We start from the raw sequence: 17,502 nt of genomic DNA, 5'->3' as shown, positions 1-17,502 counted from the left end.
TCTAATAAATAAACAAACTGTAATAAATAAAAGTATTATAATAAATAAAAAACTGTAATAAAAATAATTGTAACAAATAAAAAAAACTGTAATAAATAAAAAAAACTGTAATAAATAAGAAAACTGTAATAAATAATGAGATTATAATAAATAAAAAACTGTAATAAATACAGAAAATTTAATAAATAAAAAGATTATAATGAAGACAAAACTGTAATGAAACACAGTAACAAATAAAAAAACTGTAATAAATAAAAAACCTATAATAAAAAATCTGTAATAAATAAGAAAATGTAAAAAATTTAAAAAAAACTGCAATAAATAAAAAGATTATAATAAATAATAAAAACTGTAATAAAAAACTGTAATAATTACAAATGATACAATGTATAAAAAACTTTAATAAGTAAAATCATGTAATAAATAGAAAACTGTAATAAAGGCAAAGATGTAATAAATTAAAAGACTGTAATAAATAAACCAAACTGTAATAAATAAAACAAATGTAATAAATAAAAAACTGTAATAAATGAAGAAAACTGTAATAAATACAAAAAACCGTAATAAATAAAGAAAACTATAATAAAAAAAACTGTAATAAATAAAAAAAAACTGTAATAACTTAAAAGATTATTATACATAAAAAACTGTAATAAATTTTTTAAAAAAGTAATAAATACAGAAATGTATTAAAATAAAAAAAAAAGTAATAAATGCAAAAAAAGTGTAATAAATAAAAAGACTGTAATAAATAAAAAAAACTGTAATCAATAAAAAAAATAGTAAATAAAAAACTGTAATAAATTAGAAACAAAAACTGTAATAAATAAACAAAAAATGTAATAAATAAAAAAAACTGTAATAAATAAAAAAAACTGTAACTAATAAAAATGTTATAATAAATTAAAAAAGAATGTAATAATTTAAAAAGAAAAATGTAATAAATACACAAAATGTAATAAATAAAGTAAACCTGTAATAAATAAAATGATTTTAATAAATAAAAAAAACTGTAATAAAAAAACTGTAAGATAAAAAATCTGTAATAAATAAAAAACAGTTATAAATAAAAAAAACTGTAATTAATAAAACGATTATATTAAATAAAAAAACTGTAACAAAAAACTGTAATGAATAAAACAATGTTATAAATAAAAAAAACTGTAATAAATACAAAAACTGTTATAAACACAAAGATTATAATAAATAAAGAAATGTAATAAATAAAAAAAACTGTAATTAATGCAAGAAAGTGTAATAAATACAAAAAAAACTGTAATAAATAAAAAATTGTAATAAATAAAAAACTGTAATGAATAAAAAAACTGTAATAAATAAAAAAAAAGTGTAATAAATAAAAAAAACTGTAATAAATAAAAAAAACTGTAAAAAAAATGTTATAAATAAAAAACTGTACCCAAAAAGATTATATTAAATAAAAAAACTGTAATAAATACAAAAAATGTAATAAATAAAAATACTCTAATAAATAAACAAACTGTAATAAATAAAAGTATTATAATAAATACAAAAATGTAATAAAAATAACTGTAATAAATAAAAAACAGTAATAAATAAAAAAAACTGTAATAAATAAGAAAACTGTAATAAATAATGAGATTATAATAAATAAAAAACGGTAATAAATACAGAAAATTTAATAAATAAAAAGATTATAATAAAGAAAAAACTGTAATGAAACACTGTAACAAATAAAAAAACTGTAATAAATAAAAAAACTATAATAAAAAAACTGTAATAAATAAAAAAATGTAAAAAATTAAAAAAAACTGCAATAAATAAAAGGATTATAATAAATAATAAAAACTGTAATAAAAAAACTGTAATAATTAAAAATGATACAATACATAAAAAACTTTAATAAGTAAAAAAATGTAATAAATAGAAAACTGTAATAAAGGCAAAAAATAAAAAGACTGTAATAAATAAACAAAACTGTAATAAATAAAACAAATGTAATAAATAAAAAACTGTAATAAATGAAGAAAACTGTAATAAATACAAAAAAAAACGTAATAAATAAAAAAAACTATAATAAAAACACTGTAATAAATAAAAAAAAACTGTAATAACTAAAAAGATTATCATACATAAAAAACTGTAATAATTTTTTTAAAAAATAATAAATACGGAAATGTAATAAAAAAAATGTAATAAATGCAAAAAAAGTGTAATAAATAAAAAGACTGTAATAAATAAAAAAACTGTAATCAATAAAAAATATAGTAAATAAAAAACTGTAATAAATTAAAAACAAAAACTGTAATAAATAAACAAAACATGTAATAAACAAAAAAACTGTAATAAATAAAAAAACTGTAACTAATAAAAATGGTATAATAAATTAAAAAAGAATGTAATAATTTAAAAAGAAAAATGTAATAAATACAAAAAATGTAATAAATAAAGAAAAACTGTAATAAATAAAATGATTTTAATAAATAAAAAAAACTGTAATAAAAAAATGTAAGTTAAAAAATCTGTAATAAATAAAAAAAACTGTTATAAATAAAAAAAAACTGTAATTAATAAAACGATTATATTAAATAAAAAAGTGTAACAAAAAACTGTAATAAATAAAAAAAATGTAATAAATAAAAAAACTGTAATAAATACAAAACCTGTTATAAATAGAAAGATTATAATAAATAAAGAAATGTAATAAATACAAAAACTGTAATTAATGCAGAAAGTGTAATAAATACAAAAAAACTGTAATAAATAAAAAAATTGTAATAAATAAAAAAATTTAATAAAAAAAACTGTAATAAATAAAAAAATGTAATAAATAAAAAAACTGTAATAAATAAAAAAAAACTGTAAGAAAAAAAATGTAATAAATAAAAAACTGTACCAAAAAAAATTTATAATAAATAAAAAAAACTGTAATAAGTAAAAAAAACTGTAATAAATACAAAAACTGTAATAAATTAAAAGACTGTAATAAATAAACAAACTGTAATAAATAAAAGTATTATAATAAATAAAAAACTGTAATAAAAATAACTGTAATAAATATAAAAAACTGTAATAAATAAAGAAAGCTGTAATAAATAATGAGATTATAATAAATAAAAAAAGCTGTAATTAATAAAAAAAAACTGTAATAAATAAAAAAAAACTGTAATAAATAAAAAAACTGTAATAAATAAGAAAACTGTAATAAATAAAAAGATTATAATAAATAAAAAACTGTAATAAATACAGAAAATTTAATAAATAAAAAGATTATAATAAATAAAAAAAACTGTAATAAATACAAAGATTATAATAAATAAAGAAAAACTGTAAACAATAAAAAAATGTAATAAATAAATAAAAACTGTAATAAATAAAAAAAACTGCAATAAATAAAAACTCTAATAAAAAAACTGCAATAAATAAAAAAGATCATAATAAATTAAAAAAACTGTAATTAATAAAAAGATTTTAATAAATAAAAAACTGTAATAAAAAACTGTTATAAATTGTAAAAAACCTGTCATAAATAAAAAAACTGTAATAAATAAAAAATGTAATAAATAAAAAGCTTATAATAAATTAAAAAAAAACTGTAATAAATATAACGATTATAATAAGTGTAAAAAACTGTAATAAATAAAAAAAACTGTAATAAATAAAAAAAACTGTAATAAATAAAAAACTGTAATAAATAAAAAAAACTGTAATAAATAAAAAGATTATAATAAGGAAAAAAACTGTAATAAATAAAAGTATTATAATAAATAAAAAACTGTAATAAATAAAAAAAACTGTAATAAATAAAAAGATTATAATACATTAAAAAACTGTAATAAATAAAAAGATTATAATACATTAAAAAAATGTAATAAATAAAAAGATTATAATACATGAAAAAACTGTAATAAATAAAAAGATTAAAATAAATGAAAAAAACTGTAATAAATAAAAAGATTATAATAAATGAAAAAAACTGTAATAAATACAAAAAATGTAATAAATAAAAAACTGTAATAGATAAAAAACTGTAATAAATACAAAAAAATGTAATAAATAAAAACCTTAATAGATAAAAAAAAAACTGAAATAAATAAAAAAGAAAGTCAGAGAAAGCAAAATAGCGTTCTCACAAAACGCAGTCTGGAATTGACAATTTTATTTACGTCTCAGACTTTCACCTCGTATTTTAGAAGATATGAGGACCTGTATAACATCGATTGTGCTGCTTGGTGATGGTAATGGAACAGCTTCTGTTTTTGTTTGTTTTTCAAATCCAGCCTATTCTGTCGATGCAGCTCTCCATTAACTTTAATATGGTATCACCTCGCATCCAGTCTCTGCTAAACAATGTTATTGTTTCACTCTTTCTGACCTTTTATGTATGGTGTCATCCGTACCACATCTCCAGGGCCCAATGGTTGAAGTGATTTTACTTTGTGATGGAAGTAATGCTCTTGCTTCCTGCTTCTCCATTTAATTATCTTGTGTAAATTTTTGTGTAGTTCTGGTTTGCGTAGATTCTCTCTGGTTGGAAAAGTATTTTTGTTCTTCTAGACATCAGTTTCTGTGCTGGTAATAAGAGACCTTTAGCTTGTGTATTCATGTGGTCGAGGATCGCTGAGTATCCATCCGCCTTATCAGCCATCATTTTCCGGAAGGGATTCTTTTCCATCTTTACTACAGATTCCACTTTTTCATTTGCACTGCTACTGTAAAAACTAACAGGTGTGTGTATAAAACACTACTTACTTGCAAACCAGTATGGCATGTTGTGAAAATGGTGTTTAATTTTAGTGATCACTGTCGGTGTCTTCTAAAAATTAACCCAACTACATTTGCACTGCTATTGTAAAAACTGACAGGTGTGTGTATAAAACACTACTTACTTGCAAAAGTCGAAAATTCCTGGCTATGAACTAGTATCCCATGTTGTGGTGTTTAAGCTTAGTGATCACTGTTTTGCCGGTGTAGTTGGAAGATGATCAATTCCACAGAAATTGCTCATCTAATCAACTGTGCAGAGATCGTCCCTATCTGCAAATTTGAAGATATCTACTCCTACTTTTGTCAAGGCTCTCTTAGGAATCTCATGCAACTGTGGAGAAATGCGTGACTTACCTGGATAGACCACGTGCGGGTCGGTCACCGAAAATAAATAAAAAGAAAGAAAAGAAACGGTCAAGACTCTTATTTATAGAGTAGTGATCACGTGAGTTAGAAGAATATGCAAATAGAGGTGAACGATTTTGCGATATAAAAAGCCTGTGTTGTTAAGAGGAGGGGCAGACTGTTGGCAGAAGTCAGTGCTGTCAGACGTGCTTTAGAGTTTTGTTATTATATGCTGTGTTCGACAGTTGGGAGAGAGAAAAGAGAAGAGGAGGAACCAAGAAGACATTCTGCAGATACTTGACTTTGTGTTGGTTTTAAGCTATTTCGGCGCTTGGTGTGCGGTTACTAACAATGGACAGATTCGACATTCGCTTAATACCCGAGTTCGACGGAGCTACCACTGGACCGGCTGTCGTTGAATGGATTGAAAAGGCAGAGAAAATCTGTAAACTGTGCAAAATTAAAGAACCAGCCACAGTTATCCCTTTGAGGCTAACCGGAGGGGCCTATGCAGTCTACCAACAACTCGGGGATGAACCAGACTGGGATGAAATCAAGCAGAGCCTGTATACAGCGTTTGGTACAGATCCATTTGTTGCGTGGCAACAGTTCACGAGCCGGACACTTCAACCCAAGGAAACAGTCGACGTGTACCTAGCCGACCTGCGAAAATTATCTGTACCGTTTGGTGGGGTCAACGATAAAATATTAAGCTGTGCTTTTTTGGTAGGCCTACCCGAGGAGGTCAGTAAACTGTTGCGGGCATCATCAAGAATCGATGAATTGTCAACTGATGAGTTATTGGCCCGAGCTCGAAACATCTGTAAGGAACAGGAACCAATTGCAGCAGCAGCTCGTTTTCGACATGGAGGCAATGTGGACTCTCTTCCAGATAGTAATAAGCATGCCACCCCAGTGTGCTATAAATGTGGGGAGGCCAATCATTTTGCTAAAGAGTGCCGGAGTGATAGGAGAGGTGTATATCCACAATCAAAGAGACCAGTGCAATGCTATCGCTGCAATAAGTTTGGGCACATATCTCGCAACTGTTCGGGAAACGAAGTTGGGGGCAAGGTACTATCGCTACCCTTGCCCCCTGCCAACCAATAAACACAGGATTGCCTGTCATTAGCGTTAAACTTGATGATGTGCAGTGTTCAGCACTTATAGACACGGGGTGTTCCCGGTCTATAGTTAGTGCCCATTGCTGTCCGGTGTGGCGGAGGAACCCAGTTGGCGTTATGACCATTAATGGCTTATCACGGGTATGTTGTGGTGAAGGGACAGTCACAATCTGCACTGAGAAGGGTGACACAGCTAAAGTTGACGTTCTGGTGATGCAGGAGAAACCCCTTGGCTACGACATGTTGCTTGGAATTGATGCAATACAAGCACTAGGAGGCGTTACAATCACAGCAGCTAGAGGTATCAGGCTTGGAGAAGGGAAAGACGTCTGTGCAGCCATGTCGATTGAAGAAAAGGACTTCTGTGCTACATTTGATGACAACGAAAGGGTGTGGACTGCAAAGTGGAAATGGGCCATGGGCCAGGAACCAGATCGGCTGTGCAACACGATTCCAGAGTATGCAGTTTCTACCAAGAATAGGGCCGCATATGAAGAAGAACTTCAGATGTGGATTGACAACGGTTGGTTAATACCATACCCACAGGAACGTCTGGGACCACCCAAGGGATTAATTCCGCTCATGGCTGTTGAACAACATACCAAAGAAAAAATTCGTCCCGTAATGGATTACCGAGAGTTGAATCGGCATGTTGATGCGTTTACCGGAAACGCAGATGTGTGCGCTGCTAAACTGAGAGAGTGGCGTCAAAAAGGGAGCAATGTAGCACTTCTGGATCTAAAGAGGGCCTACCTGCAGATACGTGTCCATGAGTCATTATGGCCGTTTCAGACAGTACTACTCAAGGGAAAACTATATTGTTTGACACGTTTGGGTTTTGGCCTAAACGTAGCACCCTTGATTATGACAACCATTATTAAAACTGTTTTGATGCAGGATGAGACCACAGCAAAAGCTGCTTCAGCCTACATAGATGACATCTATGTTAATGAGGACATAATGTCTGCGGATGCAGTTCGAATAAAACTGAAAGCGTTTGGGTTGATAAGCAAAGACCCTAAGCGCCTAAAGGATGGAGTGCCCGTGCTAGGCCTCGAGGTCTGGGAGGAGGGCAATACGTTGCGATGGAAACGAGGGAGCCCACTTCCAAAGTTACCCAATGTATTAACAAGACGTACTGTGTTTTCTATCTGTGGTAAATTGGTAGGACATCTACCTGTCTGTGGATGGCTCCGATCGGCAACAGGAGTGGTGAAAAGACGAGTGACTACAGTAACAAAAGGATGGGACGATGTTGCGGATGATGATTCTCTCCAACAAATGATGGCTGAAATGTTGTCCAGAGTGCATAGGAATGACCCTGCCCGGGGTGAGTGGCAAGTGTCTGGAAACGAACTAAATGCATGGGTTGACGCAAGTTCGTTGGCTACAGGTGTCGTGTTGGAGCAACTAGGTGTTGTTGTGGAAGATGCATGCTGGCTTCGTCCGAAAAATGATGCCCAACATATAAATTTGGCAGAACTTGATGCCACGTTAAAAGGTCTTAATCTCGCATTGCAATGGCAGACTAATGTTGTGCATCTCCACACTGACTCATTGTGTGTTTACCATTGGTTAACCGACACCTTGACTGGAAAGGCTCGAGTTAAGACTAGAGCTGCAAGTGAAATGCTAGTACGAAGGAGACTAGCAATAATTAAGCGTCTAGTTGACGAATACAGCTTGCAGGTAGACATTACGTTAGTCTCGTCGATGCAGAATTTGGCTGATAGCTTGACTCGAGTACCAAAGAGGTGGATCGATGCAATGAGGCAGGGATCCGATCTTCAACAACAAACATGCGCGACTGTAACGGATCAATTAACACCTGACCAGATCCGTATGATACACCAGCAGATTGGACATCCTGGAATTCAGAGGACTGCATATTTTGTCCGAAGAGTATGCCCTGCAACTACAAAAGCATCAGTGAAAGCAGCCATACGTTCGTGTGAAGAGTGTCAGAGAATTGATCCGGCACCATCCCAATGGCAAAAAGGGAAGCTCGAGGTGGAGGGCAACTGGCAGCGAGTAGGGATGGACATAACACATTATGGGGGCAAACATTTTTTGACCATGACGGATTGTGGCCCGACGCGTTTCACAATATGGCGCCTGTTGACACGACAGGATGCAGCCAGCATTATACAACAGTTGAGAGCCGTCTTTTTTGAACGTGGTGCCCCGATTGAAATTCTGACTGATAATGCCGCGACATTTCGATGTCAAGAATTTCAGAAATTCGTGCACGAATGGGGGATTAAAATGCATTATCGGTGTGCATATTATCCCGAGGGTAATGGTATAGCAGAACGGTGTCACCGCACCATCAAAAGAATTGCAGCCAGGACGCAGTGCTCTATTCCAGAAGCTGTGTACTGGTATAATATAACACCCAAGGACAATGCAACACCAGCAACTGCACCAGCCAATGGGATTTACCAATATGAACAGCGTGTGAAAGGAGTTGATGCCATACCATCAGTGGTGAGTGTTGTCAATACACCATATCAGGTGGGAGACCTTGTTTGGATAAAACCCCCAAATGCTGGGTGCACTACGAAATTTTTCCGGGGAAAAATAGATGAAATCATAAGTCCTCAGACCATGTTGATTGGTGGCATACCACGTCACGTAAAAGATATCCGCCCTTGTTATACCTCTTCTGATTCTGAGGACGATGAGGAGGATCACACACCGTTCAGAGATGATCCTGATCACTTACTGCCCCTTCAGGTGAGCATAGAAACACCACCAACAGAACCAGATGAGGGAATGATGGGACATACTGATGACAATAGTGAGGAGAGCGATGGACACAAGGAAGTAATGCCTCATCGAAATACTCGACAGAGACGAATACTGCCCACCCCCCGTGATTGCGAAACCCAGCGAGAAGGGATGATGGAGCATACCGAGGAGATGACGCCTCCGATTCTTCGGAGAAGTACCCGACAAAGACGGATACTGCCCCCCTGCCCTGATTGTGAGACACCGCCTATGGAACCACGAGACGGGATAATGGAACAGACTGGTAGTAATGATGGTGGTAATGAAGAAAACAGCAATGAGGAAGTGCTTCTTCGAAGGAGTACCCGCCAACGACGATTGCCCGCATGTCCTGTTTGTGATCATGAGATCAGGGGGGAGTGTGGAGAAATGCGTGACTTACCTGGATAGACCACGTGCGGGTCGGTCACCGAAAATAAATAAAAAGAAAGAAAAGAAACGGTCAAGACTCTTATTTATAGAGTAGTGATCACGTGAGTTAGAAGAATATGCAAATAGAGGTGAACGATTTTGCGATATAAAAAGCCTGTGTTGTTAAGAGGAGGGGCAGACTGTTGGCAGAAGTCAGTGCTGTCAGACGTGCTTTAGAGTTTTGTTATTATATGCTGTGTTCGACAGTTGGGAGAGAGAAAAGAGAAGAGGAGGAACCAAGAAGACATTCTGCAGATACTTGACTTTGTGTTGGTTTGTGTGTGGGGTCTGCTGGATTGGCTCTTCTGCAACATCCTTTTACTCTCAGGTATATGGAATGGAATATCTCTTTCAACACAGCCCATGGCCTACTATACATATGGCCCCGTATGTTACATGAGAGGTTACGTTTCTAAGAGGCCATTGTTTTTATTATGGAAAACTGTGTAAACTCGAGCCGCATACAACGTTGAAAATTTCAAAGGGAAGTAACTCATAAGTAGTTTATATTAACTCTTGAAATAATAAATAATAAACTTTTATTTAAATATTTTTATATTATTTCATTCTTAAAATACATGTTTTTATCCATATAAAATGTTTTTCACCGCTTTTATTCATGTTAATTTACAGAACAAAAGTACAATAGAGTAACCTCCCTTGATTTTTTCAAAGACGTAAGCGATGTTTATGTTTACAACCATTTTTACGATCTCTACTTGTTAATTTTTTTCTACCCGTTTTAAATATTGTTAAAAATATATATTATCTTTTCAAAAATATTGTTAAGTTTTGTTATAACGTTAAAGTTGAACTCAAATCCAACTCCAAAATCCAACTCCAAAATCCAACTCCAAAATCCAACTGTTCTCTTCTTTCTGCACTTTCCACACTGACCGCACGATGCATGAGGTAAGGTTCTTTACTTTTAACCACACGCCCTCTTGATCTTTAAGATCAATAATTAGTATCATAGTCCGCCATCCACGCTGGGTGTCTTCGTTCACGGTGCGATCGTCGAAGAGGCTCTTCTTCAGACACTTCAACATCAGCTTCAACCTCCTCTTCCTCTGATGGCAAGGAGACTCTCCGTATTTCGTGGATTCCATAAACAAAGCTTATTTCTTACAACTGCACGCCTGTGGAACTCTGTTCCGTCTGCCTGCTTCCCACCTGACTACAACTTGGATGTCTTCAAGTCCAACGTTAACAAATTCCTAATGAACCGCCCCCTTAAGTAAACACTTCATCAAATCTCCACACTAACGTACTGTACTTGCAATAACCCTTATCCCTGAGTGGCTTCCGGGCCTTGATAAGTGGTGACCTCCGTGTAAAAAAAAAAAAATGTGACGAGGCATTCCATCAATCGCTACCTTGTTTTTGGAGAGTACTTCAGTCACTGTACCTTTTCCCCAGCGAGTCGTGCAACGAGAATTGGGTGGTTTCACCCACACCTCTTCACCAACTGCGATGTCCACACAGGCCTGTTCTTCTCTCTGTGTTACAGCCAATGGATGTCACCATTCACAAGAGAAAATAGACCGGTGCGGCACTGAATTTTCATCTTGACCAGCCTTCGGCATCATATTGTACCAAAAAACTGCTTCTTGAGGCGAAATCTGGCTTCTTGATGTCACAGCTTTTATAGTGCAATGGTACCTCTCTATAATTCCATTTCCACTTGGACGATATGCAGCTCTAAAATATAGCCCCACATTCCACTTCGCACATAAGTCTCTAAAAACTTCCGAGCGGAAAGACGTACCATTATCCACCAACACCTCTTCTAATGGCCCCCTTTCCGTAAAAACCTCCTCGATAACTCTCTTTACCTCTTCTGCTGTTTCATTCTTGATTCTCCGCCACATCGCTGCTCTCCCAGGCCCACAATCAATCATAGTTACATGCGGTTCATGTTGATAATGCGTGATGTCAATGGCCAATCTCCTCCAATTCTCTTCAACATGCAGTTCCCCTTTTTCATGTCTAGCTGGTGCAGGGTCGATTGATTGGCATTCCCTACATTGTTTCACCATTTTTTGGACGTCTTGCATTGTGACGTGCGGGTTTACTTGTCTTGCCAGGTAAAGGGTCCGTTCCTTTCCAAAATTATGCAGGTTATGCAGGTCTTTTAAATTCTCTACTACACAACATGCTGGAGCCCCGTCTCTTTCCTTGTGTAGCCAGGCTTTATGGACTCTTGTCAGTCCATCTGCTTTATTTTTTTTGTGACGGAACTAAGGTAATAGTTACCTTTAGTTCGAATTCTCGAACCAAGTCTCCCAGCGCTCCAAGTCTACGCTTGATAAGCATCTCCGCTGCTCCTTTTGTTTTGATCGCTTATCACCAGACAGCCCCGATTTAATCCACGACACCACTGTTGCAGAGTCTTTTTTAACGTTCACTATCTGTAGCCCCCATTTTAGAGCCAGATTGATGCCTTTCATCACAGCATCGAGTTCGGCAACATTGATATGGGCGCTATCATCCTTTTTGCATAGCCAAGCAGCATCTTCAACAGCCACTTCTCCTATTTCCAATAATACTCCTAATGCTACACTGCTAGTATCAGTCCATATCACCCCTTCATGGCCCTCCTTTAAATGCCATTCTCTTCTCACAGGGTCCATTTTTTTCACTTCTGCAATGACTTCTTGTATCATGTGAAGCACTTTTTGATCAACTGTATCTTCCCAACTGTCTCTCCCAATCTGCCTTTTAATAAAACTGCATGCAGTTCGCAGCCATCCAGCTATTAGGTAGTGGCCAACCAGCTTTCCACATATAGAGAAAAGCTCTCTCTTGGCTAGGTCAACCTTGGCTTCAGGGATCTCATTTCCTCGCCCAAACATCAATTTTCCTGCCTTATTGTTCTGTAGTCGGAATCCCAAAGCCATTCCGTTTTCCAGTGACTCAGGCGGTTTTGTCGTCAGTCCATATGCTTTGATATGCTCTCTCACCCTTTCTGCGGTCACCTCTGTTTCATCCACTAGTACATCGTCGATGTAAGAGCAGGTGCCTATCTTCACTGCATCGTCTTTGGCCAACACTGTCTTAAGAACTGCCGTCATTACCTTTGGTGCGGAGTTCAGACCAAATCCTATTCTGGTCAGACAATAAACTTGACCTTTATACTCTACCAATTGATATTTCCACAATTTCTCATCCACATGAAGTTGGAGGTAAGCTGACTTCAGGTCCACAATTTTAGTTGCCTGCTTCATCCTCCTCCATTTCCTTATGACTTCTTCACACATGTCGATTCTGTCCTCTGTATGATAAGCGACAAACTTGTTCAGCTCACGGAAATCCAACACTGGCCTAACTTTCTTCTTAATAGGTTGGACCACAGCCATGAGTGGCAAAATTCCTTCAACTTTCCCTGACCACGGCATTAATATTCCTTCATCTATCCATCTCTCAACTTCTTTTTCAAACTGTGGCTTCGCAGCTCCTTTCAGTGTGCTTTTGTAGGAGCTGACCCGATTCGTCAATACAGGTGGCTCTGTGGTCCATCGCCATTCTACCATCCATTTTTCGCCATCGAAGCAGGCTCGAAAGTCATCATCCTCAATCAGACACGGTCGGGGTTTCGATGGTTGGTTGGTATCACCCCTGGTTACACTTCCTGTTATTCCCGGTGCACTCTGATTGCCCAACTTCACCTGGCCTTTAGCAATAGTAGCTCCTCCCAGTCGGTCTATCGCGTCCAGGTCCAGCACCACATCAATTCCTGCAACCAGTCTATCCAGCACGATCACTCTTAGCCGCAATGGCATATTCCTTACTACAGTCTCCGCATCAGCCTCTCCACAGCATTCCACTTCTCTGTCATTCACTGCTCTAACGTTGCTGGTTCCATTCTTGTAGTAATGAGTGTTGTTGTACATCCAGTATCAACAAGAGCTCTAGCCCTCTTTCCATTGATTGTGGTCACTAACTGTGGCAACAAACTCTCATATGCCTGTTCAGTATAAAAGAGGTGACTACTGGCGCAATAGCACCCCTTTACTCGTTTCCCGGAAGCGAAGGGCAATTCCTGCTAATGTGCCCTATTTGGCCACACCGAAAACAGATAATGTCTGGCCGTGGCTCCCTACAGTCTCTCATCAGGTGTGGTCCTTGACATCGAAAGGATTTACCGGTAAATCCACGGCCTTGCTTCATCACTGATCGCTCCTTTCTGCTTGCCACAGCTCACTGGACTGTTTCGCCAAAACATGCCTTAGAATCTCCTCCACCTCCATGGTTTTAATATCAGTAAGTCGTTGCAGTTCCATGGAGATGTGATCAGGGAAACCAGTTACAAGCGCCAGCTTTACAGTCTTCTCAAGGCTGCGTCCCCCATATCCAGCCAATCCTGCTAGTCTCCTTATCTCTGCCACATACACGACCACAGACTCCCCAGTCCAGGTGACTCTTTTGAGCTTGTTGTAAGCTTCAAACGTGCTCTCGAAAAATGCGGTCTTTAACCGGTTTTCGATGCTCTCAGCAATGGCCTGATCCGTCTCTCCCATTTCTAGATACACCGCTAGAGCACTTCCTTCCAAATACATAGGTATTAACGTGGCTACACCCTCGATCTTCTGCAGCCTTGCCACCAACTTCAGCTTGTTAAGCCACGCAACCACGTCATCTTCTCCAGTAAATGGCCTCAGAATATCGCTGCTCAATCTTACTCGGTCACCCATTTTTGTCACTGTGTCGAAATAGCTTGACGTTAAATTTGAACTCAAATCCAACTCCAAAGCCAACTCCAAAATCCAACTCCAAAATCCAACTGTTCTCTTCTCTCTGCACTTTCCACACTGACCGCACGATGCATGAGGTAAGGTTCTTTACTTTTAACCACATTTGCTTAACAAAATGGTGAACAAATGCGTTGCATTTGACTGCAAAACTGGTTATAAAAAAACGAAAATCTATCAACTTTTCATTTTCCACATGGCAAACCCAACCTGCTTGAAAAATGGACAAAATTTGGAAATCGTGCTGATTGGATTGCAACAAAAAATTCAGTTTTATGTATAAAACATTTTGAGGAAAAATTTATTTTAAAAGGGGAAAGAAATAAGTTAAATTAGTCCCTACATCCAATATCAGCAATTCATTCACCGTTAGTGAATATTAAGCCATCTCTTCTACATACATCAAACACAATGGGAAAAGCCCCAAAGATCGAAATTACCAAGATGATGAACTACCAAATTTTCTTTCAGCAGATATTATTATGAGTTTCAAAGATTTGGAAGAAGCAAAGTGTTGACCCACTGGTTTCAGTTAAAAAAAAAAAAAAAAATGCAAAATATGTATGGATTTTCTGGATAGATTTTGAGACAAATTTTTCATTGCTAAAAGAGTGCATTCGGATTGACAACAATTTACACGTTCAACTTCAGTATTATGGAAATCCAATACCATTACCACATTGGTTCGTAAAGGGTCACAATGCAAAACTTACAAGGTATAGCATGTTGGAAAATTCCCCCTCTTATATTCAAAACATTGTAGCAGAACCTCCAAATTCCATTCTAAAAGAACTATACAAATTTCAACATTTTAAACCTTAGGGTCGCCCTTCATTTTCTGTTGAACTAATCAGATTCTCTTTATTATTGCGCTATACTTCTCCTCAAGCATATAAACTACTGGTTTAGCAATTACCATTTCCTTCATTTTCTTCATTAGAAAAATACAAAAAGGTGATGTATATAACTATAACTGCTGCAAAATCTCTCTTGGGAAAAGGTAAACTTTCTCAGGATTGTATCTTTATGTTGGATGAAATGTACCTTCAAAAGGGAACTCAGTTTCACGGTGGGAAGTATGTTGGTGCTGATGAAACTGGCAACTTATATAAAGGTATCATGATATTTATGATTTCAGGGTTGAAGGAGACAGTGCCAACTGTAGTTAAAGTCTGTCCTGAAGTGACTGTTACTGGTGACTGGCTCTCTCAGGAGACAATTGCATGCATTGTACAGCTTTTAAATGCAGGATTTAATATAAGGGCTGTAGTTGCAGCCAACCATTCTGCAAATGTAAATGCCTTTAAAATTTTATTAAACAAATTTGAGGGAGATAAAAACATTTTATTACTTATCAAGATTCTCAAACAATTTTTTTTTCTTTTTTGACACTGTTCTTTTGTTGAAGAATATTCGAAACAATTTACTAAACAAAAGCAAGTTTGTGTTTTCTTCTTTCGATTTCAATATTTTGGCCCTCTATCTGTGTTCCCAGTCAGGAGTTTTATCTTGGTCTGATATACATAAAATATATGACAAGGACAGGGTTTTGGATGCTACATTACGAAAAGGACCAAAACTAACTTTCGAGGCATTACATCCCGGTAACAATAAGTAAAGTGTCAATTTGGCTATTGCTGTATTCTACGAAACAACAATTGCTGCTTGTAAAAGCTACTTTCCAGAACGGACCGACATGGCAAATTTTCTTAAATTGATATGGTGCTGGTGGGCTATAGCCAATTCTAAACAAAGATTTACCCCTAATTTTTTGAATAATGCTGTTACTGCATGTGATGATAAAATCAGCTTTTACCAAACATTTTCTATCTGGGTTGAGTCTTGGTTAAAAATTTCTGACTTTTGCCTCACTGCACAGACTAGAAAAGCAATTGTCACAACTTTGAGAGCACAAGCAATGCTTATGAAAGAACTGCTGAATGATGGGTACGAATATATTCTCACTCGTAGATTTCAAAGTAATTCCCTTTTCACAGTATCGTCAAATGAGCGGAGGGAGATTTTTAGTGGGTCTTCGTGAGATTTATAGCAGTGAAAACATTTTAATCTGTAGATCCCTTTTAAAAGAAAATATTAACATTTGGCAGGAAAACCTCAATCCATTGTCAAAGAATAAAAATTATAATCTTGTGGATATTTTGTCTAAACATGAGTCAGAAATAAATGAACTATGTTTACCACCTGACAGAAAAGAAGTAGCATATTCAATTGCTGGTTATGTTGCAAAAAAACTTTTGATGCGCTTTAACTGTGATATTTGTTCTACTTTTATGGTTGGCAATGATACGGAGATCACTGAGAATCATTATCTTAATTTATTATCTCGAAGAGGTTTGACAATTCCATCCACTCAGATTGCTGAATTTATTTGTTCTTGCTTTGCGATTTTGGATTTTTCTTCTCAATTCATTGAAAAACATGATCAGTCTACAATCAGGAAGTCTGCAGAAATAATTTTAAAAATTTATTCACCAAAGTATGTATTTACATGTGAGAAACACATTGAAAAAGTACATAAATTTGCAACAAAAATTGTTATAAATATATTCTATAACAACAAGTAAAAACTTTCTTCAGATGAAATTAGAAAAGATTCATTAAAATATTTTTAAAAGCGGCAACGATCAACATAAAAGTGAAATTTACTGTTGAACATTTACCTTTATTTACAATTTTTATTGAATTTCTTGTGCTTTTTAAAGATACTTTAAAATTCCTCTTGTAAGAAAGATAGCAGTTAATCATTTAATAATTTTGTAACAGATTGCAAAACAATTTACTTCCTTTCCAATCTTTATATTCATGGGCTTTGTAAATATTTTGATATTCTTAAAAAAAAGATATTCTAATAAAATCTTTAAAAAACAAATAAACTCTTGTAGTCAAAGCAATTTCTTTTTCATATTTATAAACAACAAAATTATTGGAAAGGTCAGGGGAGACAACTCCAAATGAATTAGTTTTTGTTTTGTTGTGTATTATAAAGAAATAAAAGGGGGAAATTCATCTAATTAATGGAAACATTTTACTTTGAACAGGATAACAGTAAAATATGTAAGTAGAATTCATTTAAGCATTATTTTAAATATTAAAACCTGAAATAATTATTTAATTATCTAAGCATTAACATCTGAAATAATGTTTGAATAGAAAAGAATTTCTGAGTTATCTCCCTTTGTCTTAGTTTCAATGGCCTCTTAGAAAATTGCCTCTCAATGTGACATATTATTATTGTAGGCCATGCACAGCCTAGGTGATTAGGACCACTATTACTCGGTTTTCTCTGAAAATTAACCCCTCATTTCATTCCACAT

This window comes from Euprymna scolopes, chromosome 41 (assembly GCF_053919585.1).
Source record: "Euprymna scolopes isolate OS-2025 chromosome 41, ASM5391958v1, whole genome shotgun sequence".
Lineage (NCBI taxonomy): Eukaryota > Metazoa > Mollusca > Cephalopoda > Sepiida > Sepiolidae > Euprymna > Euprymna scolopes.
This window is presented reverse-complemented; position numbering follows the sequence as displayed.